Consider the following 15,404-nt stretch of genomic DNA (forward strand, 5'->3'; position numbering starts at 1 on the left):
AGATGACATTTGGGTATAGATATATTAAAATATTCATTCACAAGAGCAGTTGCTGTCAGGAATTTATATTCTAGGATATTAATAAAGTCATCATAGCTACCATATTTAAAAAAATTTTTTTAAACATAGAAAATTATGTCCTTTTGACTAAGTGAAAATGTTAGTCGTTCAGTCCTGATTCTATGCCTTCATGGACTGTAGTCCACCAGGCTCCTCTGCCCATGGAGAGGCAAGAATACTTGAGTGGGTAGCCATTCCCTTCTCCAGGGGATCTTTCCAACCCAGGGATCAAACCCAGGTCTCCTGCACTGCAGGCAGACTCTTTACCGTCTGGGAAGCCCTTTTGACTACAGTAATGGCTAAGAAAAAGATAAAAAAATAATTATAGGACTTCAAAAATGGATAATGCAGAGTAAATGGCATGATAGAGTTTGTGGTTTTCCTGTTCTCTTAACCAAAAATGAGAGGAAACACCTCAAGCAGAGGCATTTTATACAATGATTCTGTGGGTACCAAAAACGTATGATACTTGCAGAACCAAATAAATCCTTCCCTAACAAATCAGAAAGCATTTTCTTTCAAGGTTGACTGGTAAAATTTAGGTTAAGATTAAATCAAAATATACCATCACCTGAAAATCTACAAATATTTCACAGAAGGTTAAGAAATAAACGGAACAGATATAATCATGCTGGCAACTTAAGAATATTCCTGTATAATCTGCTCTTCCAGACTTATCTTCAAATCAAACAGCCAAGAAGCCACCTTGAAACAGACTTTCATAGAGCAATGCTGCTACTGCTGCTGCTAAGTCGCTTCAGTCGTGTCCGGCTCTGTGCGACCCCATAGACGGCAGCCCACCAGGCTCCGCCGTCCCTGGGATTCTCCAGGCAAGAATACTGGAGTGGGTTTTCCTTCTCCAGTGCATGAAAGGGAAAAGTGAAAGTGAAGTCGCTCAGTCGTCCGACTCTTAGCGACCCCATGGACTGTAGCCTACCAGGCTCCTCCGTCCATGGGATTTTCCAGGCAAGAGTACTGGAGTGGGGTGCCATTGCCTTCTCCGCATAGAGCAATGAGGTAAATTCAAACTTTAAACACAGAAATTCAAGGAGAGGTTAAAAATCTATGTCATTTCTTTTTTAAAGATTTTTATTGGAGCATGGTTGATATAGAATATTGTGTTAGTTTCAGGTGTACAGCAAAGTGAATCAGTTATACATATACATGTATATCCACTCTTTTTAAGATTCTTTTCTGTCCTTATTTCTGTCTCCTCTGACAATAAAATATAAATTTGCTTTTGGTGGCTTTAAGATGATCCTAAATCCTTCAGTTATTTTAAACTTAAATACTTAAAGCCTTCTGAAGTAAAAAGTTTTCAAAAGCTGCCACAAGAAAAACCACAAGCAAGACAGCTCTTCAGATCAATGAAGTAATCAGTGGCACCAGGATATGCAAGCTTACTTGACCAGGAATAGGGTATAACTTAAAATAGGAGTGAGTGATGGTCAGGATAGAATATTTATCATAAACATATTTATAAACATATATAATTCTAGAATTCTGCGTACCTAAGACATGTAACCATTTCAGTAATATAATTCTACTGCACAAGAGACATTCAAATTATATTATGGTTTAGACATAAGACTCACTGTTTTCTAAATCAGTTGTTACAGTCAACTCCAGGACTTTGAGATAAGATTACCTTTTGAGGGAGAACTGACATGTGGTGGATGATTTTGATTTGCTGTGAAATTCAGGAATCAAATAAGAACAAATACATTTTTGGGGGGGGGTTGACTATTGGCTATCTGCAACACAGATAGACCATTAGATTCTGAGTTTGATGCGTACAGTAACTAGGCGGCTGAGGAAATTCAGGAATTCTTTCCCTCCATCTGTCTTTAATAGCGAATATCCCAACTTCTTCAGGATTTTATCATGAAAAAAACCCTCCTCTCCTTTGTCTCCTCGGAAATTGCATCTGCTTCAAGGGCTTAACTTCCAATTATACAATAACTGGTCCTGAAGGCCCTATTTTCAGCCCAAATTGGCATTTCTCAGCTTTAAAGTGGACTTCTAAATATCAACTTATAATCAACATCATAAATTCACCACATTCTAAACCAAATTCGTTATCCTTCTCCTATGAAATCTGCTTTTTCCTGCTTTACTAATGAGTTCATACCATTGATCCAACTGATAAGCAGAGCCAAAAATGTGAGAACCATCTTTCTTCTCCCCTAGTCCCCACTTCCCAGTTGCTGTCAACTTATTCTCCAAGCCTATTGCTCTGGCCTGTTCCAAGCCCCTCTCTCTGTCCCTGGCTACTGCAAGAGCTTCCCACCTGGCCCTCCAGCCTCAGTCTGCTCTCCTCTGGGCTAGTGTGGTTCCTGGAGTGCATATTGCTACTCAGCCCACCCCTTTTCCATTCCCTTAGAATACTGTTCCTTCTGTTTCAAATGTCCTCCACCTCTAAAGGCACATACATGAAAACCTTCTGGTAGCTTGTTTTCTCATGCACATTTTCTCATAAGGGAAAAATATACTAACTATGGGAACCAAAACATGCAGTTTGCTACCACACATCAAGAGCAGACATCTGGGCCTATTTACCATTCTTCAGTGAGTTTGCTTAGTGTGTCTTTTCCTCCAGGCCTGATCGACCCTGAGCATGCTGAGAAAACTTTTGTTTCTGGACCTGAATAACTGAAGCAGAGAAACCACTGCCCTGTGAAACCTCTCCTGAGAAGACACTAGCTCTTTTGACACTGAAAGCAAACACTCAAACATCTGCTAAATTCATGACTTTACTGTAGAATATACCCATGAAACTAGTCCTATAGAAGTCTTCTAAAATTGGTTTATGTAAACAATTCATAATAGATACAAGAGCTTTCTGTATCTCAAATGAAAGATACATGATAAAGAAATGTATCATCAATTCTACTCCACATTCAGTCTTTCCTAATAATAGCTAACACTGAAGGAGCACTTACTATATGCTAGGCATTGCATTAAATGCTTCATGCCATGATCTACTCTATTCCTCACAACAAACCCATGACGTGAATATTATTATTTTCACCATTTTATAGATAGTGAAACTGAAGCTTAGAGGTTAAGTGATTTGTCCAAGATATTAAGAGCCAAGAGTAAAACCCAAGACTGTGTTTTTCCAAAACTGGGCCTCTAAACTCTGAGTTCTACCAATAAGAGACTGGGAGTGTGGGGGAATAGCGACTGTGTATAGTTTGAAAAAGTCTCAGAGATAGTTCTAATACAATCCTATCTCAGTTTGTGAAAACACATATTGATTATTGTTCTTACGTGGTTTACATTTGCTTTTAGAAATGAGTCATCTGATCCCAAAGTTGGCTGAATTTACAATGAAGCAAAATGACCTGTGTTTCCAAGCCTGTCATGATTTTTTTAATAAGACAACTCCAAATATGAGATTGATTTTGCCTTTAAATGGGCTAGTCTACAGTATCAAGAAAAGAACACAAACATATTACCATAAATTGGGAATACTTCTGTTTCTTATTCTGAGCTGCTAAAGATAGTAAGTGGACTATAGATCAAAATAAATCCTTATTCCAAAAAATTAAGTCCACCTCTATCTTAATATCTTGCAAATGGCAGGCATTCAATAAACATCTATTAAATGAATGAATCAATTTGTAGTCAAGTTACACCCTTGCAGTCTGCAGTAGGGAGAAAATGGAGCCATGTGAGAAATAGAAGACTGTTGGAGCATTTGAAAACTGAAGGCTTTCTTAGCCCAATTTACAAAGATCTGCATAGGCCTCTCCTGGGTTTCCAGAAGAAATGTGAGCATATGAGTAGGGCTTTATCAGTTAAGCCCATCAGTTACACTGAAGTTGAAGACATCCCCTAGAGATGGGCTTGACAGCAGTATGGCAAAAAACCACAAAACCTTTAATACTTGTATCCCCTGCTTCTTGAAAGTTGACTTTACAACACTTTGCTTTTAAGAAGGACCTACATAAGTACCTGTTTTCACGAATGAAAAAAATTCAAAGGGGATTTTTGCTTTTATGAAAAAAGGCATTTGTTTTTCTGAGAACCGTTACAGAGGCAGTGGGCATCCCAGGCAGTGAGTGGGGCACCGTCCGGCTCCTTCCCAGGGAACTATACTCAGCATCTCATCATCCAGCCACTATGGCTTTGAACTGTGTCTGTGACCATCTGTGCTTCATCCTGACTTATTCTGTGCATCTGTTAGCAAGATGTGTCCCAAGGTAACTGCTTCACTTTACTCCAGCTTTCTAAAAGGTTTCACAGGAGTGCTCTACTTTCTGATGTCAGGGGACCATTGTATCCAGCTCTCTCACACCACTCTCACTTTCTTCTCTTAGAAATATTGATAGTAAGATGTTTTCCCCCTAAAGTTAATACATGGTAATGAGAAAGGTCCAGAAAACTGCAATGGGCAGGGGGAAAATTAGACTAGAATAGAATAAAAAGAATTCGATAACGCAGGCGCATAACTATGACCAGCAGTTTATGGTGACTATGGTGATATGTGGGCTTCCCACGTGGCAGTGGTGGTAAAGAACCCACTTGCCAATGCAGGAGACGTGAGAGATGCGGGTTCGATCCCTGGGTTGGGAAGATCCTCTGGAGGAGGGCATGGCAACCCTCTCCAGTATTCTTGCCTGGAGAATCCCATGGACAGAGGAGCCCAGCGGGCTATAGCCCATAGGGTCACAAAGAGTTGGATATGACTGAAGTGACTTAGCAAGCGCACACATGGTGATATGTTCCAGGATTACGAGCTTTTCCCTGTGCTTTTCCTTTCTCCCTATGCTAAATGGTCTCAAGTGGCTAATTTTTTTGAGCTATGAAGTCCACTTCTAATTTTCTTTTCTCCTTCACTGGGAGGCTATCAACCTTTGCTACCAGTGTGCCTCTCCCTTTCTAACCTGCTGTTGGCTGAGAAACCAGATAACCAGGTTATCAGAGAACCCAGAAGGTGTCTGCTTGAGACTGAACCCTATGACCTGTTTTTGACCCTTGGCTCACTCTTCAAGCACTTCTTTTTTCACTCCTCCAGCCCTGGGGATTTAGCTGCCTGGCTTCTCTTCCTTTGACACTGTTGCCAAGTGCTTTTCTCAACCCAGTGTTCTTTTCTCTAGGCTGGCTATGAATATGTTCTGTCTTTAATCTTTACTGTCTCCTCTGAAAAGCATAGGTCCTTGTCTCTTTTGTGAGAAGTTTACTATGAATCACTATAGAGAAATACAGTAGAAACAAGGAGAAAATGGTTCAGGAAATCTTATAAAATTTGTATTGTGATTTTGCTCCTTAATCAGTGTTTACCGACTGCCCTACTTGGATACCCTCAGCAGACTACATGCTCAATTTTTTCCTCACTACACTACGAGCTCCTTGAATAAAGGCTTTCTACTTTTGTATGCCCCAAACCAAACTGACACACAGTAGGCTTGCAGTACATGCCCAACTATAACTTAATGATTAAAAATGTCAACACACTGAATTAAAGATGTGATTGAATGAACGAAATTGATTATTGGTACATTTTAATCCAACATCAACTAAATGAATTGCTTGGGAAAACAGAATCAAGCTAAGATTCAATATTTGAAAGAAAACACTATACTTGGTTTATGAAAAACTCTGTATAAGAGTTTGCTGGTAAAAGGATGATTTATCATCTTCATAGCAATAACACAGTACCCACTTTCCTTGTAATAACTAAAAAGAATGAGTTGTCAGTTTTGTCAGAAAGCTAAACCTGAACCTTTGGCTCATTGCTTAGTTTTATCACATTTTCCACAAATAGCATTTGCAGCTGTTTATGAATGCATTTAAAGTGAGTTCCGTATCAAATAAGAAATGATTGAGTATCTTCTTTAAAAACTTAGCTACTAATATAAGTTTCATTTGTAATCTTTCCATTTTGTGACTAAAAATAAAACAAAGTCACACTCAGTGCTTTAGCCCAGTACTGGAGAAGGCAATGGCACCCCACTCCAGTACTCTTGCCTGGAAAATCCCATGGAAGAAGGAGCCTGGTAGGCTACAGTCCATGGGGTGGCTAAGAGTCAGACACGACTGAGAGAGTTCACTTTCACTTTTCACTTTCATGCATTGGAGAAGGAAATGGCAACCCACTCCAGTTTTCTTGCCTGGAGAATCCCAGGGACGGGGAGCCCGGTGGGCTGCTGTCTATGGGGTCGCACAGAGACGGACACGACTGAAGCGACTTAGCAGCAGCAGCAGCAGCTAAAAAGAGGAGAATGGTTGAAAGGAAATTTTCTTTTTTTTTCAGGTTGTTAAATTATGTGCTTTAGGAACAGTAGTGCCACCTCAGAGACACTGTAGTTGGTTTCCAGTCTCCTCTTCCTTTCTTCCTTTCCTTCAGACGGAGACTGTTCTTTCTTAACCAACAAGCTTCCCTTTGTTTTGATTTATATCACTGGCTGAATAACCTCAAAGCACCACACAACATGGTGTTGCGTGAAATGGAAGACTTGAAATGGAAGACTATGACTGAAAGCAATTAAGAGCTGAAGGCAGAGTTTTGGCACTCAGAACCCAAACACGTACTTACTTTCCACAAGTCATGGATTTTTGAGAAATCCATTTTCAAAGCTGACATACATTTTAAATGTAAAGAAGAAGTTAAGTTCTGAAAAGATCACAGAACCTTGGGGGGAGAGGCTGTTGTAGGTTCTTCAGCTATGGGCATCACATCATAAACATGTCTTCTGTTATTCTCTTAAATAACAATTCCATATCATATCTTTTTCACTCTTCTCTGAACCCCTATCTGTGCTCCATCTCTCTCTTATTCCTCCCACCAATAAACCCACATAACCTATGATGGCTTGAATTAGGATGGTGGACGAGAGGATGAAGAGAAGTGGGTGCACTTGAGATAGATATATAGTAGCTGTCTCTCCAAACTCTGAGAATTTAGTACAAGCACAATGCCAATCATACATTTACACACTTGTTGATGGCAGTGCAAATTAGCAATCCTCTAAGAAGAGGAACTGCATGGCTGGAAGACAAAAGGGGGAAAGAAACTTATTTTTCATCATTTCCTTCATTTCAACCCGTTAAAAAATAATGAAACATACATTACAAATCTCTACTCCTGCCTAAACTTTGCTCTACTGGTTATCCTCATACTCCATTAGCTTCACCTTCTTCCATGGCCTATTATCACGCCCCAAGTCTTCCATTTCATTAAAAACAGATAAAATAAAAATTTGAAAAATCTCCCTTCCCCAAGACTCTGGGGTCCCTTCTAGCTGCTGCCCTCTGTCCTCAGCCAAGTTTCTTCACAGAGTATTCACTCTCATGCTCTTCTCCTCATCTCTCATTGTTACCTCAACCCCACTACAATCTGATCTTTCCTGAAACCAGTTTCCCTTCAGTTGCCAATAGTCTCTGCCAATCAATCTAATCAACCTTCTTAGGTGCTATCTTGGGTTACCTCTGATTCAGTATGACTGACCACTCCCTCCTTGAACTTTCCTCCTGTGGCTCTCCTGGAGCCTACAATTTTACAATGAATGCTCTTTCTCAAATGCCTCCACTGGATCACCTAGCTCCCTCCTTTTGATCTTTAAATGTTGGTATTCCCCAGAGTTACAGTTTTGACCATGTTCTCATTTTTTTTTCATATATCTTTGTACAAACCCTTCACCACCACAGATTAAACCACCTCTTTCATGTTAATAACTCCCAAACAGGCTCTTCAGACCAGACTTCTTCCTGATCGCCACTCAAATTTCTCACAGCTGATCATGATCGCACGAACTGACCCACGGAACCACAGATACCTCCTTTCTCTCACCTTGCTGCATTCAATCCATTATCAATCCCTGTGTAGTATAATACCTATATATATATGTATATATACATATATATCTCAAGTACCCACTTTTCTTCATCCTCTCTTCCACCATCCTAATTCAAACCATCATCATTTCTTAGAATATGAAAAACCTAACAGACTCTATCGGAGAAGGTAATGGCATGCCACTCCAGTACTCTTGCCTGGAAAATCCCATGGATGGAGGGGCTTGGTGGGCTGCAGTCCAGGGGGTCGCTAACAGTCGGACACAACTGAGCGACTTCACTTTCACTTTTCACTTTCATGCATTGGAGAAGGAAATGGCAACCCACTCCAGTGTTCTTGCCTGGAGAATCCCAGGGACGGGGGAGCCTGGTGGGCTGCCGTCTATGGGGTCGCACAGAGCCGGACACGACTGAAGCGACTTAGCAGCAGCAGCAGCAGCAACAGACTCTATTCTTAATCTCCTCTGTATTCTCCAAAAGGCAAAAGAATAAAGTTTTAAAAATTAAACTCCTTTAAAAAAAAAAATTCAAGGATGTCCATAATATACAGAATAAAATTCACGCTTCTGATCTCCAAGGTCCAGCCCCGCCTGGCCCCTGACTACTACTCTTCCCTCATCTTGCACCACTCTCCTTCTTGCTCATACTTAGCCACAGGCCTTTTGTCATTTTTTTCTACTTCCTCATTACCCTGTCTCCTATCTTGGGCCTTTGCAAATGTTCACAGTACCCAGAATACTCTTCTCTCTTGTTCTTTGTAATGTTAACTACTTTTACCAGTTCACCTGATCTGAAGTAGACTCCCCTGCCATCTTTATTTTCTAACTTCACATTTAATGTTTCTTTTACAACATGTATTCCAATTTACTTCCTGGAAGCCCTCTTCCAGACAGGAAGGAGAAAGGTGCTATCTTCTTCTTTTCCTCTCACTTGCTGACCAGAATGGATATATAATAGCAGGAGCTCAAGCAACTCAATAAATATTTGTTGTTGAAATGAACTATTAACTGAACCTGGTGGGTGAATCCTTTCATCACTAATATGCATAACTATCAACTTCACTGTTATATAACATAGTGTAACACTCTTAAATTAGATTCTATTTTATTTGAACTATCCCTTCATTCTTCATGACTTGTCAGAAAGCTTTCTAAAGAAAAAGAACTCGCAGTTTGGCAAACTGACAGAGATATATGGATAAGCATCAAAGACCTCAGTGATCTTTACAACATGAATTAGTTCCACTTTTATACCACGGGTAGACTTTGTATGCTCATTTTCTAGCATGAATAAGCCATAATACAGAGTGTAATTAATCAGAATGTCCCCAAGGTTATGTGAGTCAGTAATAAAGCTACAATAAAGTCAGAACATTACATATTAAGAAGCCAGTTATAAAAGAAATTTTAATAAAATGAACACTATTAACAAGTGGTCAACTAGCTGCTTACTGGACTGCTTTCAATAAATGCTTCTTGAATTAAACTACAAGTACTGAAAAGAGATAAAAAGTAATATACAACAGTCTCCCTCTTAAAGGGAAGATAAAGATCTAAGAACTCTAATGGGGAGATTCTAATGATCTCCATGATCTAGATTAGATCTAAGATTTGATAATCTAAGAAATCTGAGAATATAAGATAACACCACCAGATAAGAAATAAGTATTTAATGAGTATTGGAACAGAACTGTTGCATAGATAGTGAGTGGGGCGAGTTCTTTTCTAGCTGAAGTGGCCTGGCTTCACGCAGGAGTAACACTGAGTACAGGGCTACTCAAGGAACACAGCGTTCCTCAAGGATGGAAAGATTTCACCAAGAATGGGGGTGTCTGGTAGGCAAAGGTCAAAGAAAAAGAGGCCCCAAAGCAAACAGCACACAGAGCCAATTTGGCAGCAGTGTATAGACCAACTGAAGTGGGAATGATTATGAGGAAGGTACTTGGAGTTTTAAATTAGACTAGTTCAGATTAGGAAGTGTGAATTTGATCCCTCAGGGAACAAGTTTCTTTCTTTTTTCTTTTTTTCTATTAAAACTTTTCTTTTTCCTACCATGAAGCAATACTGTTTGGTCAGTTGGTCACATTTGTGTTCTAACTCTTTTTTTTAAACTTATTTTTTATTGAAGTACAGTTGAATTACAATGTTAATTACTGCTATACAGCAAAGTGACTCAATCATGTATATTCTTTTTTGTATTCTTTTCTGCTATGGTTTATCACAGGATACTGAATATAATTCCCTGTTCTATACAGTAGGACCTTTGCTGTTTATCCATTCTATATATATATCAGTTTGCATCCAGTAATTCCAAACTCCCAATCCAACCCTTTCCCACCTCCCTCCGCCTTGGCAACTACTAATCTATTCTGTATGTCCTTGATTCTATTTCTGTTTCACAGATAGTTTCATTTGTGTTGAATCCAGATATAAGTGATATCATATGGTGTTTGTCTTTCTGACTTAATAGGATAATCTCTAGTTTCATCATGTTGCTGCAAATAGTATTATTTCATTATTTTTTATGGCTGAGTAGTATTATTCCACTGCATGTATACATCATATCTTCTTTACCCATTCACCTGTCAATGGAATGGTTGTTTCCACGCCTTGGTTATTGTGAATAGTGCTGCTATGAACATAGGGGTGCTTGTACCTTTTTGAATTATAGTTTTGTCCAGATGTATGCCCAGAAGTGAGATTGCTGGATCATATGGTAATTCTATTTTTAGTTTTCTGAGGAATTTCCATACTGCTTTCCACAGTGATTGCACCAATTTACATTCCCACCAACAATGTAGGAGGGGGAACAAGTTTCTAAGTGGAAAATGACATTTGAAAAATCAATTTGGAGTCAGAATACAGGATAAATTTCAGGAATGGAGAGATTAGAGACAGAAAATTAAGAAATTTTATTGCATTATGCCTGAATTATTGTAGTAAAGGCATAAACTGTGTATATAGAAGCAGTAAGAAGGATGTGTGCAATTTGTGAAACGGTAAAATAGGACTTAACTGTTAAGTAGGGATTAGATGAACTTTATCCTCTCCTAAAAGATAATTACTTCTAATATACACCTCAATCATTTGGTTTAAAAACCTATACAATTTTCCTTGCCCCTCATTCCCTAAGAGTTCTTTCTCAGACATTTGCTGTTGTCTGCCTCCCATCCCCCAAATTGGCTTCTCCAGCCACATAATATATTCCAGCCAAAACAAAGAGCTGTAGTTACTAGTTCCGTAGACACACCAGGATATTCCCAAACCAATGACTTTGTTCATGCTATGTCTTCTTTAACGTCCTCTCCCCATTCTATGTATCCAAAGTCTAGACATTATTCACATCCGAGGTCAGCGCTACTTTTCCCATCTAGCTCTCCCAGAAGCCCCAACTCAGAGCAAGCATCGCCTCCCAATACTCTTCATTTTCCTCTAAAACACTTTTTTCAAAAACCTTACACTTGTTCCTTACCTCTTCTGACAAACTGTACTCTCCATGGCAAACATACCCAATTTATTTCCTCCTTCTTTCATACGTAACTGAAGATCTTAATAAATAATACATGGCAACAGTAATGATCTTGATAAATAATATATGGCTAAAAGCACAGATTCTGAAGACAGCCTGTTTGAGTTTGAATCTTAATACTGCCACTTATTAGCTATGTGACCATGGGCAAGTTACTTAGTCTCTCTGTGTTTCAATATCTTGATGCATAATGTAGAGATAATAAAAGTAGATCCTGGAGAAGGAAATGCCAACCCACTCCAGTATTCTTGCCTGGGAAATCCCATGGACAAGAAGTCTGGTGGGCTACAGTCTGTAGGGTCGCAAGGGTTGGACATGACTTAGTGACTAAACCACCACAGCAAGAGTAGATATTTCGTAAAGCTGTCAGAGGACTTGGCTTAGAATAGAATAAGTACTGTAAAAGTATCTATTAAATACAGTGGAAAAATACTAAATATTCTGTGTTAGGTGAGTGAAGCTTTATTTACGGAAAGCAAAATGTCAAAAGCAAAGCCAGCCTCTAGGTACAAAATAGGTATATACAGATTCTTCTTAAATCTTATGTATGCCCTAAGGGTTAGCTGTGCCCTTTTAAATCTTCCTTATATTAACAATGGTCTTGTTATGTCAAACAATTTAGTTTGACATTTCAATATTCTGAGAAAATATTTAGTTTAGCTTCCTGTAACAATAAGACACCCAATTGATCTTCTTGCCTCCAGTCTTACCCTCTTTAATCCGTCCTTCCATGGCTCACAGAGTATCTTTCTAAAATGCAGACCTAATGTTTTCCCACCGCTGCAAATCCCCTGCATTCTACCTCCCTTAGGATAAAGTTTAAAATCCTTCGAGTCTCATCCAAAATGGCCCCTGCCTCATATTCAGAATCATCTCTCAACACTTTTTACCATGAAACCTAATCAGCTGGCCACACCTCAAAGGCTTTTTGTATATCATTCCTTTGCTAGAACATCTCTCCATTCGTTTGCTAGGGCCACCATAACAAAATACCGACGGATAAAGAATCCACCTGCAAAGCATGAGACGAGGGTTTGATCCCCGCATCAGGCGGATTCCTTGGTGGAGGAAATGGCAACCCACTCCAGTATCCTTGCCTGAAAAATCCCATGTACAGAGGGGCCTGGTGGGCTATATAGTCCACAGGGTCACAAAGAGTCAGACACGACTGAGCAACTAAGCACAAGCACAGGCTAGGTAGCTTAAACAACAGAAGTTTATTTGCTCACAGTTCTGGAGGCTAGAAGTCCAAGATCAAAGTATCAGCAAGATTGGCTTCTCCCAAGGCTTGCAGATGGCTGCCTTCTCAAAGTGTCCTCACATGGTCTTTTTTCTATGTACACACGTTCTCAATGTCTCTTTTGTGTCCAAAGTTCCTCTTCTTATAAAGATACCAGTCAGAATGAATTATACCCTAAAGGTCTCATTTTAACTTAGTTACCTCTTCAAAGGCCCTATCTCCAAATATAGTCATATTCTGAGGTTATGGGGGCTAGGGCTTCAATTTACAAATTTTGGAGAAACACAGCTGAGCCCACAATAAGGCCTTCTCCTTTTCTTTGGTCAGGCTAATTCCTATTTGTTTTTCCAAGATTGGCCCAAGCCTTCCTATCCAGGCAGATTTCATTGCCCTGTCTCTGTGTTCCCACAGCACTTCTATGTGCTGCTCACTCATAAACATACTATCCCAATTGTCTCTTTCCTTCTTCAGATTGTATTCCTTAAGAGCAGAGACTAAATCTCCAGCACTTAGCACAGTGTCTGTCCCATTGAAGAGATTTACTGAAGATTTGATTATTTAGGGAACACAGAAGAAAGAATATGAACTTTGAATAAAGGCAAACATGAGTTCAAATCCTGGTTCTAATATGAACTTATGATTTTAAACAAGTCACTAAATGTTGATCTTCCATTCTACACATAAGGTAGTTACAAAGATAAATGACTTAATTATAATAAAAGCATCCATTTTTAGGGCTGGTACATAGTGAGTGAGTGAAGTTGCTCAGTTGTGTCCAACTCTTTGCGACCCCATGTACTGTAGCCTACCATGCTCTTCCGTCCATGGGATTTTCCAGACAAGAATACTGGAGTGGGTTGCCATTTCCTTCTCCAGGAGATCTTCCCGACCCAGGGATTGAAACTGGGTCTCCCTCATTGTAGGCAGACGCTTTACCATCTGAGCCACCAGGGAAGCTGGTGGTACATAGTTGCTGCTGCTGCTAAGTCGCTTCAGTCGTGTCCGACTCTGTGTGACCCCACAGATGGCAGCCCACCAGGCTCCCCCGTCCCTGGGATTCTCCAGGCAAGAACACTGGAGTGGGTTGCCATTTCCTTCTCCAATGCATGAAAGTGAAAAGTGAAAGTGAAGTCGCTCAGTCGTGTCTGACTCTTCGCGACCCCTTGGACTGCAGCCTACCAGGCTCCTCCGTCCATGGGATTTTCCAGGCAAGAGTACTGGAGTGGGTTGCCATTGCCTTCTCCTAAACCTTTGAACTAGAAAGGCCAATCCTATCATGGCTTACCTAAGTAAACAGGTGGATTTGTAATGGGCTCTTAGGGTCTTAATTAAAAGCTCTATGAAGGACGGGCATTGCAAGCAGAGAGAACACCAGGTTCAGAAGTACTAAAGCAGGGTTCATGACTTATTCTAGATATTCAAGGTATGTAGTAGGAACTAGTATTAGAAAATAATGCTGAAAAATGTTTTTTAATCATCCAACCTTTAAGGTCAGCAATTTCTGAAGTAGGTAAAAGTTATCTGACCTATAACTTTGAAGTAAGGCAGATCTAGGTATGAATCTCCACTTGTTACATAAGCACAGTTTTAGAGCCTTAGATTATGCAATGGGGTTATTATAGTGATTAACTCATCAAATGCACATAGAGCTCATAACTGAGATTCCTGGCTGACTGGGAGGTACCTAGCCACACAGCAACCCCATCGACTGTAACCTGCCAGGCTCCTCTGTTCATGGAACTCTCCAGGCAAGAATATTGGAGTGAGTATCCATTTCCTTCTCCAGGGGAATTCTTCCTGATCCAGGAATCAAACCCAGGTCTCCTGCATTGCAGGCAGATTCTTTATCATCTGAGCCACCAGGGAAGCCCCAATAGTGATTAACCAATCAAATGTATGGAGAGCTCATAACTGATATGCCTGGCTGATTGAGAGTAATCAAATGTTTGTCTTTGTGACACCTATAGTCATATGAATAAACACCTGTAAAACAACTTAAAACCATCTTTCACATAGTATGTATTCGCTGAGTGTCTGAGGCTTACTGAAAATGACTTAATTTTAAAAACAGAAAGCTGGCCAGTGCTTTCCCCAGCCACCCAGGGAGCCTTCCAGCTAGAGCCCCCACCTCCACATCTCCTCCAGAAATTGAGACCTGATCATCCTGCTCACTCTGCAGCAAGAAATCCAGACTTTCAGCGAGAGGAAGGAACACCAGATAGAAAGTAAGCAAGGACATATTCTCATCAGGAAAAACTCTCCCCAAACTGCAGAGCCTCAGGTCAGGGGGTAGGGAGCGTGGAATGGAAGAGGCTCCTCTGGTCAGCTGGGTGAGGTGAAGAGGGTAGGTAGGACTTCCAAGTTCTGGAAATACCTTAGAATCTTCCCTAAGTAGCTGTCAACGGGTCTCCCCTTCACACAGACAGAAGAAGTCAACAAAAAAAAGAAATCTGCGTGATTAAAAGATAAAACAACAGAAAGCTGGGATAACTGCCGAGATAAACAAGTGTCTTCATCCCTGCCCTTTCTCCTCATCAATGTCCTTCACAATTTCTTCCCAAGTATCACCACACCAGCAGTAACATGCTATTTGGAGATCACTGTAGCTCAGACTTCCAATTCCACAGCAAAGATTAGAAGGCCAGGAAAAAAAAACCACTTAAATAGATAAAACAAAACTGGAAGAATTCATTTCCTTTTTTACCCTACAGCCCATTATAGCTTGATGAATTTCCAGTGAAAAGTTAGTTTTCGACACAGAAACTGCAGGCTT

At 40.1% G+C, this 15,404-nt stretch overlaps 1 protein-coding gene across 7 annotated transcripts in view; it reads right to left on the reverse strand.

Moving 5' to 3' along the window:
• The window catches only part of TRAK2 (trafficking kinesin protein 2), a 67,598-nt gene that overhangs the window by 50,653 nt on the left and 1,541 nt on the right, over nucleotides 1-15,404 (reverse strand). The gene's annotated exons all lie outside the window — the stretch shown is intronic.

Source organism: Giraffa tippelskirchi, chromosome 3, assembly GCF_054371585.1.
Source record: "Giraffa tippelskirchi isolate mGirTip1 chromosome 3, T2T-mGirTip1v1.2.pri, whole genome shotgun sequence".
Taxonomy (NCBI): domain Eukaryota; kingdom Metazoa; phylum Chordata; class Mammalia; order Artiodactyla; family Giraffidae; genus Giraffa; species Giraffa tippelskirchi.